At 35.9% G+C, this 20663-nt stretch overlaps 1 protein-coding gene across 11 annotated transcripts in view; it reads right to left on the bottom strand.

Moving 5' to 3' along the window:
• Znf385b (zinc finger protein 385B) overlaps nucleotides 1-20663 on the bottom strand; it is a 423340-nt gene that overhangs the window by 279699 nt on the left and 122978 nt on the right. Inside the window, exon 1 of one of the 11 annotated variants that reach the window (XM_087201011.1) lies at nucleotides 15592-18064. The exons of 9 other annotated variants lie outside the window; for them this stretch is intronic. The gene's annotated coding sequence lies outside the window, so the exon portion shown is untranslated. Of the gene's footprint in view, nucleotides 1-15591; nucleotides 18065-20663 lie in introns of those variants that run through there. One more of the 11 variants, XM_087201039.1, reaches the window with a different exon arrangement.

A 20663-nucleotide genomic window follows, 5' to 3' on the forward strand; every position in this document is an offset into this window, starting at 1 on the left:
TCTGCCCCTCAGTCCCTGCACTCACCTTACCCTTGCTCCTTTTCAGCACCTCCCGTCATCGCTTCTTTCCTGTACTCTCATTTCCATACTTCTCTGTCCCTGTTCTTTCCTGGCCTAAATCCACCAAATTTACTTCATTCTTAAATCTTTCTGTTTTTTGTTCCAGAACTTTCATTGTGTCAAAAACAAAACAAAGCAAAACAAAAGCACTGCTACTTCCTCAATAGAGATGGAACCTAAAAGCTTCCTCTAGCTCTCGTCCCCAAAGGAAACTTGCATCTCCGAAGGCATCGCTCTCTGGATCCCTCTCCAGGAGCAGGGCCCTTTCTCCTCAGAGTGGGAGTGGCTCGCTGGCCTCCATTTCCCTCAGTTCTACCTCAAGACCACTGGCCCTCACTCTGTGCAGCTCATGTTAACAGGCTGGGGCACCTTTCTCCTTCCTTGTCTTTGCTTCCAAAGCATTAGCAAACAGGTTTTGCTTATTTATTTTGAAGACTTTGGTGCCAGGTTCACCATATCTGTCATCACCTCCAAATCCAGCAGAATCTTTTATGATTACAATATCCATGTGGTCACCTCTATGATATCCTTAGGTCCCTTACTGAAGAAAACAGACAAGAATTCAGAGACTCAACCTCTCTGATGCCATGTCTGTTCTTTAGAGAGAAATGAAGGAAATAGAATAGGGCTTCGTAAACTTTGTCTGTAAAGGGTCAATTGTTAAATATTCAAGATTTGCAAATCTATTGTCACAATTATGCAACTCTGCCATTGCCACAGGAAACAAATACTAAATGAATGGTAATTTACACTCCAATAAAATTTTATGTACACAAGTAAACAAAGAGTTGGATCTGGCCCACAGGCTGTACGTAGTTTGCCAATCCCCAAAACAGATCTTTCTCTATCCGTTTTCTTCCTATTGACTGGTCCTCAACCCTCCTTTCAGTTCCTACCTCCACCATTCTCTTATAAATGTTGACAACTCCACTGATGCACTTTCTTTGGTCAACTTGCTGAGAAAAACTCAAGTCTTAGATTAAATCAATTGCTAAGTGCTGGTGGAGAAAATTATTTCATTCCTCAGCTTTCAAAATCTCATAGTAAACTTTTTACTTTTTCTTCATCAGTTTTGTCTTTCATATTTTCTAGTAGCAACACAACTATTTCCGCTTTCCTCAAGAATTCTACTCTATACCTGGCTTCCTTATTCCCAGCACATTATCTTTTATCTTACTTTATGGACAAAAGAGAATATAGCTAAAGTAAACTCCCTAAACATTTTGTTCTCTCACCTACAAATGTACTGCTATCCAAATCTGTATTTCTTTCCCTTTTATCTTCCTGGGAGAAATTTGTTTCTCTCTTCCTCCCTCCTGTGCATTTCATCTCTTCTTCATCTGTACTGGTTACTTTCCACCAACATTTCAATGTGCTCAGATCTCTCAAAAAATGTAAGACTATTACGTGTGAGTAGCACATATACATATATAAATATATATAAACATACCAAACCAAATTTCATGAGCTAATACTGATCCTTAGTGCATGTAATGCAATCGAATGATCTATTCTGTAGCATTTCATTGTTTTCCATATGTTGACCAAGACCCACTCAATTTCACAGCCAAATAATGGATATGCCCAAAATCTGCATATGTGCACAAGGAAACATTTTAAGAATTCATATTGCCACATCTTCATAGTAGAAGAGCAGTATAGTGTTTTCATTAAAAATGAGAATAACCTATGGTACATGTTCATCAACATAAGAATAATCAAATTGTTATATGCTAATCCAAGGAATACATAGCAGATAGTAATCTCAGTTACATGTATCAAATAGGGATAAACATCAAAGACAAAATAATGATTGATAAAATACTTTGCAAAAGTAAAATTGTCACATATTATTTATAAAACTTTATCATCTATAAAGCAATACTATTTATTTTTGTAGTTGCATGGATGAATATATGGAGAGATACACATAAATATCAAATAACATATATAAACATTAAACATCAAATTCAAAGTAGTGTTTTTCTCTAGGGTGACATCTACAAAGTGCTATCTCTGTGATGTTGCTTTTCTCAAATATCTGAACCACTATGACAAATGTTAAGATCTGACAAAGGTGTGATGTGTACACAGGAAGTTGTGATATTAACCTATTATTTTGAACACATTTAAACATCTTATGCAAATACACCATATACGTGCTATATATGTGTATTTTGTTTTTTGGGGTCTTTTCGATACCAGGGATTGAACTCAGGACCTTGAGCTTGCGAGGCATGTGGGTGCCACTGAGCTAAATCCCCGGCCCTATTTTTAAAAAATAGTGAATGTTCATTTCTTCAAGGCTCCTTCTGTGTTCTTTCCTTTTCTTTCTACATGCCTGCTCCAGTCAATACTCACCCTGTTTAGTTTGATCTGTGTGATGATGACTCAAGTTCATATATAGAGTCCTGGTCTCTTCTGTGAGCTCTAGATCCATATACCCAAAAGCTAATGACTTCACTGAATATTGCAAAAGTGCTTCAGCTTCAAAGCGCCAAAACTGAACTCAGGATCTCCTCACACTTGGGTACTCTTTCTACGTGGGAAGCAATAAAACCCCTATCAATTTCGAGGCCACCCGTTGTATCTCCTCCCTTTGCCATGCTTCTTATCTAATGCTTCAATGTGGCCTTTGGCTTTTGCTTCTTGAATCTCTCTCAGTTGTGGTCCCCTTCTCTCCATTTCCACCACCATCAAAGCTCCCACTGCTCAGGGTGAGACTCTGGACAAGAGTCACCAGCACCACTGGGAGCTGGTCAGGCCACTCTCAGGCCCAGTCCCAGATGTGCCTCATCAGAATGTGGAATTTAATAAGACCCTGTGGGAGGCTCTATGAACGTTAAATTTGAAAAACATCTGTCCTAATGCTCTCATGCAATCTCTCCTTTTGCTAATGCATTGTGTTTTTAAGAGTGAAAACAGAACAAATGGGTTGAAGGAAATGAAACTAGTTCCTTAGCCACATGTGCCTCTCTACATTATTGCTTGCTCTTGTCCCTCTCTCAGCTCCATCCACTGTGGCTTTCTTATAGTTCTTCGAATGCATCATTATGCTTTCTCCTTTACCTGGGCTGCTTCTACCCTTCTTCAACCAGTTAAGTGCTACTTAATCTTCAAACTCAGCTAACTTCTCTCTGGCTACCATAAATGTTACCACTCTGCCCTCAACTAGAACCATTTTCCGTGCCATTATTGTCATTTTTTTCCAAGGTGTTGCCTTCAGTGTCCTCACCACATGATTATTCAGTTAATATTGGTCTTACTCATTTTACTATAAGCTCCGTGAGGGCAACGTAGAGGTCTGCTTTACTTATCTTGTATCTGCAGTGCCCCATACAGGGCTTAGAGTGGAATAGGTTCTCAATAAATACTAGTGAATAGTGGCATGAATGAATGTTTTGAAAGGAATGACTCTAGTTAGGGGAGGGGTGGGACAAAAGATCTCTAAGGGTTACCTAAAAGGTTGATCCACATGTTTTCTTGCTTGGCCTATAAACCTTTACTTTGCCCCATTCACAGTATACCAAGCATAGCAAGTATATAAGGCAGTATAGCAAGAATTCCAGCCCCCTACATGCAGCAGGTAAGGCTAGAGCATACTGTTATCTTTTTTCTCAATCTGGCCTGTATAATAGATATCATAAAATAATATTCCTTGATAAATATTTGTCATGCCAAGAAGGGTGCTAAATATAATACAGTAGTAAACATAGGAAAGTTGGAAGTCAAGCAAAATGCCACATCAGTTTACTCTGCCTTACTGAGAGCCATACCTAGACATACAAATCTGTCAAGAATTAAACTTAGAAAGTCTAAGACAAAGAAAGGAGAGCAGAATGGAATCAAGGATAAAGAGAGGTGCTGGGATGCTTACAATACAAATAATAATAACAACTGGGATAATTAATATATATTGAGCACATGTGTCAGTGTGTGCTAGTTCAGTAACATCTCAACTCCCTGACAATAAGGTAAGAACTAGTGTTATTTCCATTATACATATAAGGCAACTGATGCAAAATATTCTTTTTTTTTTTTTTTTTTGGTGCTGGGGATTGAGTTCAGAACCTTGGACTTTCGAGGCAGGTGGTGGAACCTCTGAGCTAAATCCCCGGCCCTGATGCAAAATATTCTTAAATGACTGCCCATGGATATCTGGCAACACAACCAACACAAAAACATCATTCACAGAGAAGAAGTTACACACACACAAACACACACACATAATTGTGCCAAACTAGTAAGTTTTAAATAAGACAAAAACTAGGATAATTTAGGCTAAAATAAGTTTGATAAACTTAAAATGTTAACTCTGAGCCATTTTTAAATAGATTTGTATTAGGTGATTTAAAAAGTAATATTATTTAGTGATACCAGTATCACTCAAAAGATTAAAGAAAAATAATTGGAATTTCTCAAAAAAGATCAATCTTACAAAATGATATTGCAGAGGTGGCATTTAAGATCAATGAGAAGACCAAAGATTACGTGAACAACAATGCTGAAGTTACTGGTTAAGTGAGGGATAAAAGATAAACCAAAATTATACTCAAGTGAAGTTAAATTCAATGTGATTTAAACTTTAAACATAAAAATAATAGTAGAAAAAATATACGTAAATAGCTAAGTGATCATAAAGTGGTTAAGTATAGCACCAGAGATAGAATTCCATAAATGAAAAAAGATTTTATGTCTTACATGAAATTAAAAATATAAAAATACAGATTTATAATAAAACCATAAAAAATAATATGAAAATAAACACAAATGACAAGCTGGAAATTTTATTTTTACTATATCTGATAGGATATAGGTAATATATTAAGAGCTATTGAAAATCAATAAGTAATAAAAAGCAAGACCCTCAGTAGAACTAACTATAGATAGAGGGGATTCTTCCCCCCAATAATAGAAAAGAGACATTTTATGCAACAAAATATTGACTGTGGCTATATCTGGATAGTGGAACTAAAGGTGGTTTTTGTTTGGTATTTTGTTTTTCAACATTGAGCATATGCTCATTTTGTAATTAGAAAAAGTAAAGAATCTTTATGTAAACTGAAACCTTATAATAAACCACACAGGAAAAATAATATGTGGAAATTTTACTCTAGAGGGCAACACTCAATCCTAAATAGGTGTAATTTTCTGTGAAATCTTAGACATTAGTTATTTGTTTCTGTCCTATATTTTAAGAAAATACGAATCAACTATGAAAACCTTTATAATTTAATTTTTGTATTAAATGCACCTAAGCTTTTCATCCATGATTATAAGGACTCTGGTATAGACTATTCTCTTAGTATTCTGCCACTAGGTTGAGACTATTTACACATCTATCTCTCATCTCTGTCCTCCACCTCCTTCTCAACTCATTTCTTTCTTTCTTTTTCTTTTGTTTTTGTAATGGAGATTGAACTAGGGCCTTCACACTGAGCTACATCTCCTGCTCTTTTTTATTTTTTGAGGCAAGGTCTCCCTAAGTTACCAAGTTGTTCAGGCTGGGTTCAAACTCAACTTTTAGTGCCTCAAGATTGTTGTTATCTTCTCCGTAGATCCCGAGCCTGGCTCAGTGGCTAATCATGAGGATGCTTCACAGTTATAGGTTTAACTGCCCTGAACATGGCCCTCTGATCACGAAACCTGATGCAGCAAGAGATGGTAAGGCAGAGTCACTTAGTCACTCTAGTCCTTTACCTGATCAAGTGTTTTCATGGAAGCTCATTTCCTAGTTTCCTTCAAGTCACTTACATTTTCCAAATGGCTCATGTACCAAATAGAAATGTCATTTGTGAGAGTCACTCATTTAATGTTAATGACAAAAAGTTCAAAATTTTCCAAGGTATTTAGTATAAAACCATGCTCAAGATTAATTCAGACTAAGCAGATGTACAAACAAAATCAATGCAACTAAATTGTTGATTATATTAAATATGAACTTAACTGTAAAAGTATTTAGAACCCTCAGTTATTATGTTTCCAAATGGAGGTTTGGTGGGATATGTTTTTTTTTAATGTCCAATTTCTTATTAGTTGTTATTCATATCAGTATGTCAAAATCCTTGAAAGCAGTTTTTTCTCACATAAATTAGGGCTTTCACCTGAAGATTTGCTTTCATTACTAAAATACTGGCAAAGAAGTTTCTTCATACGAAGCTTAGAGTTTAGGCTATGCTGAGCCAGTGATGGCCATAATATCTCAACTAGTAAAGTGTGAATTAATATGATTTCATTATTCTACCAATATTTAAATATAATGTGACATAAAGTGTAAGTATTTCCAAGAACTGATTTTTATTAACGAAAAAGGTATTGTTACTTAATGTAGAAACGATTTATCCAAGATTTTATTCAACCACAAGCATATTAACACAAAAGTAATGAGAATTTTATCTTCACTTTAGAGTATAGTGGGTCTTAAAAGTATTTTCTTCACTTTATGATCAAAGATAAATATATTTTTCTTCCATTATAGGACAACTCTAATATCAGTACTTTCAGCTGTACGTAAATGTACTGTTTTTACATTTCATTACCCACTAAATCATCAAAGTAAACATTGAAGATTATGGATGTCTGGCTTTTAAATGACTGTTTCTTCTGTACATAGTGTTTCTTTACAAATTGCCATTTTCATTTTAAAACTAATTGCTCATGGAATCAGACAATAACAGAACTGAGAGATGATGTGAAGAGATTACAAATTTACTCACACTTTGCAACTCAATGTGTTAAAATACATATATCTTTTTTTAAAAAAACCTCTATAATTAATCTTATCTTCCTCAAGAGTCCTCTTCACTAACCAGTTTGTCAGAAGCTGCCAGGAATCCCTGCATGTCACTCATGCCTAACCACACCATGCCACCATTGCCACTTTCCCAAGCTTCTACACGTTACCAATGGACAACTTAGTCTGGCAGGTTTCCCTTCCCACCACCACCCATAAACCATGGCCCCTTCCCCGCTGATCTATTTATACTGCCTTTCCCATCCCAGGCGTCAACAACAATGGAGAGAGAACAACCATAAGATTCATGAACTCTCATTCCTTGAACTTGGTTTTTCCCTTCAGCTCTCACTGCATTAGGATGAAAGACGAAGCCTTTTCCGCTTCTCTTTCATTATTCAGCCATTATATCTTGAGGTGACACTTTGCACTACCTTTTCCTCAAAGGTCATAACAGCGAATGAAGCCCAAGAAAATATTAGCTTACTGATGTGAGCTTCAAGAAGAAGGAATGAACAAAACTACTGGAGAAATACACAGGCTGCAGTGCTCATTTTGTGTGACAGGCAGTGGTCGGGGTTCAGAGTGACTTCATATTTATAGGCTATAACTGGTTTTAATTGCCACCAGGTTTACTTAAAAAGATATAGCAGGGAATGCATCAATAAGAAGTCCTTACAGCGGTCCAGTTATTGCCTCCCAGATCCCACAAGAGTACACTCAACTCCACTGCAAGAAATGAGATCTCACAAACGAGTGCAGGGTGCACTGACTCACATCTTGTCATTAGTTTATGACATGAGCTTATTTTCCAACTCCCTCTAAAGTTTAGCTCAGTTATATGGGAATCCTCTGAGGAAGCCGAGGCTTTGTTTTCTTCAACATATTTTCATACATTTGTTATCACATGGGCTCTCAGGTTTGTTTGTTAATTAACAGTTCCCCTGTTTCAAATCAGGAGATGCCTTCACAGTAAACAACACTCAAAATGGTGAATTACACATTTATCTTAAGTATATTTCTCATGAAATAACACTAGGAAAGGGTAAAGCCAAGATCATCATCATGGGCAAAACAAGTTTAGACTTGATAGCTCCCTAAAGTAAATTAAAAAAAAAATAAAAGTAAATCTAAAAATACATGGACAATTTAAAATAGTGATAACCATGCCTAATTTGTGACAAAAAAATAGCCTGGAATTAAAATACTGGTCAACAGTAGAATATAAATTTCAGAATGATTGCATTTTCAGAGTAATAACAATGATATGGTTAATTTCATACTCTAAAGATTCCATTTAAAATACATGGAATAGCCACTAAAAAGAATAAATGTAAAGCATAAAACTTCTAAACATGTAGAAAGTTGAAATGATACACTTCTGGATGTGTCACCTTCCAAAGCCTAGTAATTGTGTCTCTTCAAAGGGGAAGAGAGAGACGAAGTTTAGGATTTGAGGACTGTTGTAGCAAAGAAATTTAGGAGTCATCACTAGCAGTGCGAGTGTGGGATTCTTAATGTGGAAGGAGTGATTAGGGAAGGAATCTTTTGCGATCTTCCTCTAACCATGGCTCTCCTCCCCTAACAGCATCAGTGATTAGGAGGGGAAATCGGGGTAATCCGAAGTTCTCCTGTCAACACCTGAGTTTCTAGACATATGCTGCATGGTGTGTGTGTGTGTGTGTGTGTGTGTGTGTGTATGGTGGGGTTATCCATTAATGGGAAACTAAGAGGAATCAAGATAGCATTAAACTTGCTTTCTTCTTTCCTCAAATCCTAAACTTCATTTTTGTTTTTCATTCTTCTCTTCCGCTTTGAAGAGACACCAAAAAAACTCAAGCCATATATTGTGAGAATGTATCAGCAACATAAAAACTTAAAAAAATGTTATCTCTGTCATATAAAGTAATGGCTACAACTACTTTTTAGAAAATGATTCTACTAAAAATATTCATTGGGTATGAATAGGAATTTCATACAAGAGGAAACCAGTGGCCAATAAACATGAAAAGATGTTCAACCTCATTAATTATCAGGGATATGCAAATTAAACCCCCAATGACATAGCATTCACAACCACCATATTGTCACAATTTTAAAAAGTCAGACAGTCTCAAGTGTTGCCAAGGATATGACATAACAGAATACTCGGCTGCTGCTGTCAGAGTCTAAATTGATACCACAGCTGGGGAGATACTTTGGTTTTCATTCATTCATTCAATATATACTGACTGACCATTTTCTATGTATCTGGCACTGTTGTAGGGCTATAGCATAAATAAAACAGACAAAAAATACGATTTCAAATTGAACATGCACATCATGTGCACACTAAATTCACTTCCTAGAGACAATATTTCCTATAGAAATATTATAAATATATAACCTGTACATAAGTATGTAACTATATAAATCTGTACATTTGTGCATATGTAAATGTTTAAAGCAGTACCTGCTTCTTTTTTTTGTACTGGGGATTGAACTCAGGACCTTGAGCTTGCAAGGCAAGTGCAGTGCCACTGTGCTAAATCCCCGGCCCTCAGTACCTGCTTCTAATAAGAAAGAAAAGTAGCCAACAAAACATGTATCATGAGTAGAATGGATAAATTAGAGTACAAGGCACCAAAGAGTATACAACAGCATTGAAAATGAGTGAACAACAGCTACATATCAAAATGTATGAATCTCAAAAATTATTATAGAGCATGGGAATGTGACAACAGGTGAAAGTTAAATATATTTAGAGATATGTTCACATGTCATGGTAAACTATAAAGTAAAGTAAGGGAATCATTATTACACAATTCCAGAGAGAAGCCACTTCTGGTCACTCAGGAAAAAGTAGAGGGCATCTAAGGTGAGGTATTATTTTTGAATCAGCTGTCAGATACATGAGTATGTGATTTACTCTGCAAAATTGTATCTGAATTTCATGTACTTTTTGAAAATATCCTATATTTAAAAAATATTCTATGTCCTTAACACACTAATTAGGCTGTCTCTTTGCTTGGTTACCAACTGGAACCAAATCAATAAAGCGGTAAAATCAAGTACTAATAAATGTTTCTGTTTATATACTACATAAAAACTACTATACCCAAGTATTAATAATTACTCAGATCTTATCTCAGTGAAAATTAAAATATGCAATCAAATGACTACAAAACTGAATGAAGCATCTATGATCACATGGTTACCAACAGCAAAATCTACAATATCAGAGGACATCATATACAAGGTTCAATTGAATTGATTTTCAAAAAAGATTTTAGATATGTAAATTCTTCCAGAGACATGCCTGTTACAGTAGAATCACTCTACAATTTGTTTCATTAAGAAAGAAATCTTAAACTCTCCTAATAAAGATACCAGAAAATGATATGTAAGGGTTTATACAATAGAAAGCCACTCCTATAGATTGATTCTGCCTAGCCTGTTAGAAATCATAGTGACATTATTTAAACATAATGTGAGCTTAAGACTAGCAGATGAAGCTAAGGTTAATATTTTTCAGAATAGAAATACTGAAGTGGAAGCTGTTTTTTAAAGGTCGATAATTATTTTGACCCTTTAAACCAAATTCTAATAAATAATGCTCTCGAGACTGTAGCTGAGAAGACTGAGAAAAATGGGAATCTATTATCCTCAATGCAGAGCCCAATGCTTGTGCACAGGAATTAGTCACTTGTACAGAAAATTTTAATATAAGATTTTCATAATTTAAACCATTAATCACTTTGCCATAAAATAAGCATATTTAATGGTCAATACATATTTTAAAAGCAAATTCTAAATCTATGTCACTATTAGTAGGCATATATACATATATAATTTGAGAAATTTTCATAATACATATAACTAAATGAGCATTACACAGAATTAATATCATTACTGTATACCTACAGGAAGCTGTGACATTAGTTAAAATTCATATAATGCATATTTAATATCACCTATCAGATCAGAAACTGCAGAGATATAGTTTTCAAAACCTCACTACAGTAAGAAGAGAGGCTGTGTGATTAAAAGTTCAGTGTTCACTGTTCAATCAAATCATCTCATTTCTAAACACTGAAGTATTTAGAAATGTCAAGTGAAATTATTCCAGCCTAGGAGAATTGTAGGTTTTCAGGGAGAAGTTGAGTTAGAAATAAAACAGTCCTTTTACTACATATTCCTATGACATACTTCGTTTTGTTTTGTTGGGTTTTTTTGGTACTGGGGATCAAACTTGGGTCCTTGCGATTGTTCAGCAGGCAGCAAAAATACTGAGCTAAATCCCCAGCCCACTATGACATACTTTGTACAGTCAATAACAAAAGATGCAGTTACCCTAAAAATCACTCACTGTATATATACCCAATATGAATGTTTACATACATGTATGTGTATGTATGTGCGTGAGCACAGTTTCCCTTTTCTTTTGAGATATACATAAGTAAGATCATTCTAGGACACTTTTCTCTGGATGCTATAAATTAAGGTGTTTTTCCCACAACATATTTTTGGTATGTAGTCTTAATTTTCTCTGTTGCTCTGGCTCTGTCAGCTTCACACTGTTCTGTAGCGTGAAATTGACAAGAAATGGTGGAAAACGGACAAGTAGAAGCACAGAAATTTAACAAAAAATTACTATCCAATTTGTTTGAGAAAGGCTGAAAAATAAATAAATATTTGATAGAAATGACCATGTTCCAAATGACATGTTTCAGACAAAGAACTTCAGATTATTCTGAAGTGTGTGAACTTTGATACTGGCACAGAGGTTAGAAGGATAATCTAGACAATAGCACATCACCTCACCAGGTTACAGGAAGAGATGAATAGTGCTTTCTGAATGGAATCTGAGAGCCAAATCTTCTGCTTATCTTGCTAGAATAAAGTGGTAGTTCTCTCCTTTGCATTCTTGGTGATAAGATCCTCATTTCACACTCTTTTCTCAGCAACCTTCTCAACTTCCCTTACAAGTATGAAATAACAGTTAAAAAAGGAATGCCTGTGTTGTGGCAGGGCCACCTTTGATGTTCTGTCCCTTCATTAAAATCCCTTGTCTACATTGCCCTAAAAAAACAATTACCATTATTTGGGGTCTTGGAGGCAAGAGACTTCTTCATGCTTCCTTAAATCTTAATACACAATTTGTACTTCTCCATCTTTTCTATGTTTTCTTCTATCCTCTCCTACTCCTTAACAACATAGTTGCACAAGCCTGGATTCACATTCCTAACTCATCCACTGACTTTTGACATTACTGAGGGGCCATTATTCTCTGGGCTTCTGTTGCTATTAGGATATGGGGGTATTAGTACTTATCTTGCAACAAATTTTTAAACATTAATTATATAGACAGCACTTTAGCATAGTGTTTGATACATGCTAAGACTGCAATAAATTCTGGTGGTGTAGTGCTATTATTATTAGCTATTTCTTAGCACTCTTATCCAAGAGTTTCTATATCATTTCATGATGGTAAAATCAAACATCAATGACTCAAAAGTAGCCAGAAACTTTTGGGCACTTTTGTTTGCTTAATAAATGACTTATGAGGAGGAAGACAGGGGAGAAGAAGATTTAACAATAGTGAAAATACCACCTTTGTGTTTTACAAATATCTTTAGACATCATTTTATGTAATATACACAGAAATTCTGTAAGTTTGTACAGCATATGCCATTTTACACAAAAATGTTGAATAAGAAGCCCAACTGGACACTTCCTGGACACTGAGCTGTTAAATGCAGAATGGAGACCAAAACTCAAATTATTTCAACCAAGTTTCTCACATTGTGTGGCTTAAATGAACATGCTGTGCCATCTTGAAATATTAATCCTATGGTTCAAGTAGAGTTCTGTGTGTGTTTTACAAAAATACCTGGGCAGTGGTCAGTTCAAAGGAGATAAACAAATACTTGACATTAAGAATACATCAGGACGGCTTTGGAAGACGGTTTGAGTGAGGCAGAGACAAGACATTTTGTCAGATAATCTCTCATTTTCTATGACTTTATTTTTATGAATTCAAAATATAATAAATAGACTAAAATTTGAGTTGTCCTATTTAAAATATCGTCACTTTTATTTTTTCAATGCAATTTGTAAACAATATAAAATACAAGTGACAATTTCTTGTCTACAGAAGTTTCAAGGATAGTGGTATTATTTAAACAATGCTAGGATATTGGAGCACAAACTATCCTTTAATGAAGCACTTAGGAAAAGTCCTATACCATTGAGAAAATACTGCCAGAAACGTTTATGATGGCAACAGTTATAAATGGCTACTACTGGACTTTTAAGGATGTTACATAGGAAATAGCAATAATGCTCACAATCCCAAAATATTTACAATCTACTTAAGTAGACTGTAATTTTATAGTCTTTCTGCTTAGATATACTATTTTTATAAACTTAAAATTATATACAAAACAAGGATAGATTGGGAATCATATGATTTAAAATATAACTAATGAACATGACCAAATAAAAGCCAATTTGAATAATCACCATAGAAAAACATCATGTCACACCTAAATTCAATGTACTTAAGCCATATAGAGCACATCAAAGCTACCATAAAGTGTCTGAAAAGATTTATTTTGAGCATTGAGGAAATCTTACTTGGGAGCAGATGCCCAGACTAGCTCTCAGGCAGCAGGTTTTCATTGAGTGACTAATCAGATCACTGGGACATTTTTGAGAAGTCTACAAAAATGATATTTAATAGTAAAATACATGAATATTGATGATAACAAGCAATGTGGGCACCTCAAGATCTCTTGAAGAGCACCACAGTAAGAGCCCTGAATCTTAAAACAAACGCAGCTCATTCCCATTCTCAGTTTGCAACTGCCCTTTTGTCAGGTTTGACTCTTTCAGACAAAAATCAATGAGAAATTTCCCTGAATAAAATGCACATGATTAAACTTTTTTGAGCATAGTTAACTCAATAATAATCTCTCATTTAATCCCTTAGAGTAGCTTACTCTGGAGAAAATCAAAATCAGTACAAATTTTCCTTTCTTGTTTTAAACTACTTAATGCAGTCCATCTTCAAGAATCCCTGGAAAATGATAAAAAAAAAAACACCTATGATATGAAATCATATGAAGAGTATCCTAGATTTTCTAGGTAAAATGGTTCCTTTAAAAATGTAATTCAAATCCCTTACTTTGGTGAAAAGAACTTTAAAGCCCAGAGTAGTATGTGACTCAAGGTCTCAAAGACAGGAGGTTGCAGCCTCAAGATGAGAATCTGAAAAATCTGTCTCGTCTCATCTCATCTCATCTCATCTGATGTTCCTTCTGCCACACCAAGACCTTTTATACATGGAAAAGAGTGGAAAGTGGGAAAGATACACATTTGTGGATTTGAGGTCCTGAAAATGTGTCGTTCTCATAGTTAATCATGTTTTGGGCCCAAATATAATAGCACTATTATATTTATAATTTTTTTTAAAACTTTTGTTTTTAAACCTGCAATTATTTGGTCTTAATACATTACCCTTTTTTCCCTGAGGAACTAACATCATCAGAAGTCTTCTATCCTGGTTAGCAAACTACAGAATTAAATTGCTAGAGATGATGTCAGTGAACTCTGAGTTCTGAATACTTTGGGACAGGATCCCCCCAGCCCCCCACTCAAACAAAACAAAACAAAACAAAACAAAACAAAACACTAAAACATGACTGATAGAAATCGATGTGAAAATACTCTTCAAAAACCACAATGCCATTGTATATATTTATCATTTAAACTCTGATGATTTCTCAAAAAGAAATCAAGTCAGGAAACTTGAAAATTATTTAAAAATAGGGTCTCACAAATACTTTTTAAATTTTCCTTAAAGGCTACATTCAGCGTACTGTCTTTAAAAAGATCCAAGTAATGTGTGCTTTAGACGCAGAGAATCAGGTAAAGAATAGGTTGAATCTGGACAACATAGCAGAATGAAAACATGACTTCAAGGAAAATCTAGTTCATATATTTACATTGGAGTTAAAACTGGATTAAAGAATACTGATGGAAATATTCTTCTATCCACAGAAAAACAAGGAAAATTAACTTTCTTTTCAGCTCAAGTTACCTGAAAATCCCAAAAGGAAACATTTAATTTTCTAGGACACATTGAAAGAAGCAGGTAAAAAGGCAATGCAGCTAGAGCTGAATTAATCAAGCAAACATCACTGGCAATCAACAGAATTTTCCTGGTGATTAAACACAATTTGAGACAGCTGGAGGTGGACCCAATTCAGGTGGAGATTCCAATGGAACAAAATCTTATGAGTACAAAATCGTCTCAAAAATGGAATCTGTAAACAGACGTAAACCTCTCAGCATTTTCAAGACAGAGACAAAACCATAGTAAAAACCAGAACAGTAAATCTTGCATTGTCAAGGTTAGAGATGTATTATTGACAAATAAAGCTAATTATCTCATCTTCTTATTTTTCAGGTTGCAAAAATGCTTATGGGAAACACTTTTCATCTCCAGTTTCCTAAATATTCGAAGAGTAGGCTAGGATTGCTTTAGCTGTTAACCCTAAATTACGAAATACAAACTATCTGGATGTCTGTTTGATCTATCTGATACTTGTACTGGGAAAATTCTAAGGTTAACCACATCCCTTACAGTGACCACATTCCAGTAAGAGGCAATGCTAAGTTCATGCCTAGGTCCTGGGTTAATCACTAATTGCTCTTAAAAGAACAGAATTCCACTTCAATGACGATGACCACCATCTCTTTCCACATTCTCTCACCCCTCAAGAAAACTTTCTGCCAGGCACAGTAGCACATACCTGTAACCCCAGCCCTCTAGGAGGCTGAGGCAGGAGGATTCCAAGTTCGGGGCTATCCTGGGCAGTTTAGAGACTTAGTGAGACCCTGTATCAAAATAAACAAAACAAAACAAAACAACCAGGATGTAGTTCAGTGCAAAGGCCCTGTGTTCAATCTCCAATACCGCCAAAAAAAAAAAAAAAATAAATAATAACCTTTCTTCCATGTAATGATATAAAAGGAGTAAAAAGTTGACTTCATAACAGGAATATTCTAATACATATCTTGACTTCTTAGGTCCTAACTTCCTGTCACCTTTTCTTTACTGATTTCTATTACTTTTATGTATTTTAGTTCTTCCTATGGAAATTATTCATTATTATTCTCTGAAATATTCCCCCTAGTGCTTAGCTGGCTTGGAAGCACAGACCTAATTTAACATATTGTCTCCCTAACAAAAAATGCTTCAAAATCGCTAATTAACTAGCAAATCAATTATTCCAATGGGCTTCATTTATAAATGAAGTGCTGGTTCCATACCGACAAAAGAATCTGGGGCAAAATTTGTGCCTTATGTAAAGGCTTCTAAACGTCATGTGAATGAACTCATAAATGAATGAACAGTAAGGTGATTGTAGAAGGAGGTTTAGTGTGAAGTAACAGAGAAACTGTTATGATAGAAAGAGAAAGGATGGCAAAAAAGATAGAGAAGCAACCTAAATCAAAAGTATTATTAAGTTTGAAAGAATCCCCGCTGTGCACTATTTTTCCACAATGACCAGCAGATCCTAAGGCAACAAGAGTTAGAATCTCAGTCTACTGGGACTTTTTTTCTTTTGTATTGTAAAACTGCAACTCAGACTTCATCGTGGAAATCACTAGTGAAAATGGATTAAGCTCTTAGAAATAGATGTTTACTCAGTCGAAATACATCTATCTCTCGGCAGAATACACACACACACTCGCTTTCTGCCTGCATTTTCAGATCTGGTGAGTGCCATACCCATTTTGTTCAGAAGTATCCAAGACTGCAAATTTAGAAAACTGTACTTGTGCTTTTGTTTTCTCCCCGCAGTGACCATGTTTCTAAGCACTGGCATATGCAATTTCATTTCATCATCACCCCTTCCAAAGGAGAGATGAGATACATTTTGCATTTGAGAAAACAGTTTGGGAGGCGAGGGAGTTTTCCCACACAGATACTGGGAGTCTGCAGGCTTTCAACCTTCGGCTTTGCCTGGTGCCAAATCACAGACTCTGCCACAGTACTTCATCATCTCACGAGTCACAGTCATTTCATTTGTGAGTTTCTTTCAAAGACTCCATTACCTCGACTGCACAGTGCAGGCCCCTTTAGCCAGGGACCTGAAAGGTGGCGTTAGAACAAATGAAGGGACTCTAAGAAACACCCAGCCCAGTGAATCATATTTAATTTATAGTGGTGGGGTAGCAATATAGCTTAATGGTAGAGTGCATGCTTAGCATGCACAAGGCCCTGAGTTCAATCCCCAGTACCCCCCAAAATAAATAACTGATCAGGGTGAAATCTGCACATGGGTCCTATTTCAACTTTCCCAGTTGATTCCACCAGGAGGTCAGAACTGGGAAGGCTACCAGAAGTTTGCACAGCAGGCCATCTGTGGCTAGCTTTCTTGCTTTGCCAACCCTGTTTCCTAAGAGTCTCTCAAAGCCACTCTATCCTCCAAACATGCCACAAACAGACTGGCACTTGGTACTAAACTTTAAACAAAGAATGCCCCTCAAAGGAAAGAAACTTATTTGGATTAGGATCTCTTGTACAAATGCTCAGCATTTGTAGGCTGGGTATTATATTTCCTGTGACAATTCTTAAACATCTCTCCAACCCTATCAAAACTGTCTAACAGGGAAACTTTGCTGAGGCATCTTTCTCTGCTATTTCTGCTGCCATTTTTCACAAATCAAAGAGACGTTCTAGGACATTGGCATTAGGTCAAGTGATGATGACCAGTCAGCCTAGCCACTTAGAGAGTGGTGCTGATGAGAGAAGACATGACATTCTTGTCATCCAGTTGGCTCTATATAGATTCACGCCCACAAATCTTACCTTTAATACTGTGTAGGCAACATACAATCCCAGCAATTATGCTGCTTTCAGAATAGGGGAAAGTTCTATGGCTTGGTGAAAATCCAGTAACATCATCTTCAAATGCAAAGAAAATAATATTTTAAAGAGCAACAGTCCAGCCAATTTAGATTAATTAGGAGGCAGTTAGAAGGAAGCTATCTAGTTAATCAATAAGAGCTGATCATAATACTAATCAAACTCTCCATGGGTTTGCCAGTTGATGTTGAATGTAAGATTGCTCAGCTAGGAGTCTGAGCTTATAAAAAAAAAAGAATGAATTAAATTAGCATTCAAGCTCAGCGTTAAACTCCTAGAAGCAAGAGAATTCCTGATAAAAAAAAGTCCCCAAAGGGAAGATCACCCAGTGTTATGAAACACAGTGTTACGAAACGCTATGAAACACAGTGTTACGAAACGCTATGAAGCTGGGTGAAGATCTTCCCTTTGGGCTTGTTAGGTTTGGGGTTATTGTTATATGTAAAATCACCCAGTGTTATGAAACAGTGTTATTTTTCTCAAACCAAGAATGAAATTCAAGGTTAAAAAACTAACCCACTGCACAAGGCTAAGCTCAGTGTCACACCAAATGCTGTCATGTCTGAAGATATAAGGAATGCCTTACTATTATTTTAATGTGCCTTTGGTCTTCCTTTCTTTTTTTATATGGTAGTGTGATGTGCACTGACATACTTCAAAAGTTTTCACTTCCATCAGAAAGCTGAGGTACCCTAAGGCCTGGTGTTTTACGTAGGAACTCAAGAGGGAGATATGCAGCAGTATTTGCTGGGAGGGGCACTCAAGGGAATGTGTACAACCATTATTACTGGGGGAATGTGTTTCCTGGAAGAGGATTGTGCACCATAAGGCATGGCTAAGGCTGGACACCGGAATGGTCACAGAGGGTCAGTGAAACACCTGTTCAGAACTTGACCAAACACCTGGAACTTCTACATTGCAGACAGTTGGAAGGACAAAGGGCAACAGGCTGGCCATCATTCAGTTACAGGGTGCGATGGCTTCTGCTCTATGTCTCTTTTCATCCATTAACTGTGGCTAGAAATCAGAAAGTTAGAACCTGGCAGCCCTACAACCTTCCCATTTTCCAGGGACTCCTTGCATCTTTCGAATTCTTTTTATGTGAATATATTTAATATCCTCAAAATTATGTGTATGCTAAAAATTCAAAAGTACTAAAGGGTAAAACAGTTAAATATAAATATACCGCCAACATTATAAAGAATATATAGTTTAAAGTAACTCTACTTGGAACACAGTTCCCAGTGCCCCATGACATAAATCCGTTTATTCTTTTCCTCTCTCCTCTCTTCTCCTCCCCACTTCGCCCTCCTTACATAAACAGAAATAATACCCAAACAATACACACTTTTACACAAACAATATTTACTTTGTTCTGTACCTTATTTTGCTTATACCTCATACATTATTCCACATCAGTTCTTATGCATGTATTTTATTATGTTAAATCACTGCATAATGTCATACAACATGGATGAACCATCATCATTATATGTGTAAGGCAATTTTTGCTTTAGGTATCTTTGTGTACATATGCAAGCATCCATGTGGACTAAATCTGGTAGTAAAATTCTAAGTCAAAAAACATACACATTTTAAATTTTGACAGTTATTGTCACATTGCCCTACAAATGCATGAACCAACCTACATTCAATCCAATAATATATGAGATGCCAACACACTACCTCAGTGCCAACATACATGTGGAGCTTACCCATTTGATATGTAAGAAAAATAGTTTCTCAGTGTCATTTTGAAAGAATGTGTCTTTTTACGAACAGCAGTATCAAATAGTTTATTGAGTTCTGCATAAGTATTCGCAGAACATGTCAGCAAGGGTTTTTTGCATCCGTTAGTCAGTATTTTGAGTATAACATTTCCTTTGTGCCAGGAATTATATTGAGGGCCACTTTCCTCTGTCTCCCAAGTAGCTGGGATTACAGGTATGCACTGCTGCCCCTGTATTTCTTTTTTTTACATTTTATAAACATATTGAAATGTGATAAAAGGAGAGTAAATATGATAACTTGGTCAGTAAGAACCATGACTGGTGATTATAGCTAATAATTAAAGGCTCTGATTAGGTGAATCTATACTTATATTTGTGGAACATAGTTCACAGAACACTATCTTATTTGCCACTTGTTCTCAGGGGCTTACAACTTTGTCTAAAATATTAAAAACGGTATATGTTTTCTCCATCCATTTTGGAGTTTTCTGTTGATTAACAAGTCAAAGAACAACTTGCTTCCTGCCTGCCCTTCCTTCTCCTCCAACTCATGGAGCCATTAAACTTTTAATATATGGTGAATCTCACTAACTATTGGATTTGTTGTACCGTGCTGAAGAAGCTTGCCCTTTAGCATGTGGTGTGTCAGGAATGGTTAATTATATTACACAGCCCTTTCAGCAGTCAGAAGGAATAAAATGTGATACGAAATTACATTATCACTCAGGCCACAGTTTTCTATTTTGTTTACAACATAATATCAACAAAGACATTGTTATACGTCTTACAGAGGACTAGCTTGGGGCAGTGTTTAGAAGCATGGATTTGGACCCCTGATGAGAGGTTTGAATCTCAGCTGAACCAGGTGGGTGACTCTGGACAATTAATTTAACCTCTCTGTATTTCAGTTTCCCTGGCAGTCACTTATAGGGTTGTTATAAGGATCCAGCAAGTTTACACCCATAAACAGTAGGACTTAGACTGAAAGTTAATTATCCCTGCTGATATTGCTAAGTTCTATTATACATCATCTATTTATTACATTCATTCCATTTCTTAAAAGAAAATGAGAATTAAAAGAATCATACCACAGTGAGACATGCAGACCCATGTTTATAGCGGCACAGTTTGTAATAGCTAAAACTTGGAAACAGCACAAATGCCCATCAACTGGAGACTGGGGTAAAGAAGATGTGGTTTTTCTACAAAATGGCATACT

The sequence above is a fragment of the Heterocephalus glaber genome, unplaced genomic scaffold, assembly GCF_053883595.1.
Source record: "Heterocephalus glaber isolate CG9 unplaced genomic scaffold, H.glaber_assembly_v1.0 deba00000347, whole genome shotgun sequence".
In the NCBI taxonomy this organism is placed as follows: domain Eukaryota; kingdom Metazoa; phylum Chordata; class Mammalia; order Rodentia; family Bathyergidae; genus Heterocephalus; species Heterocephalus glaber.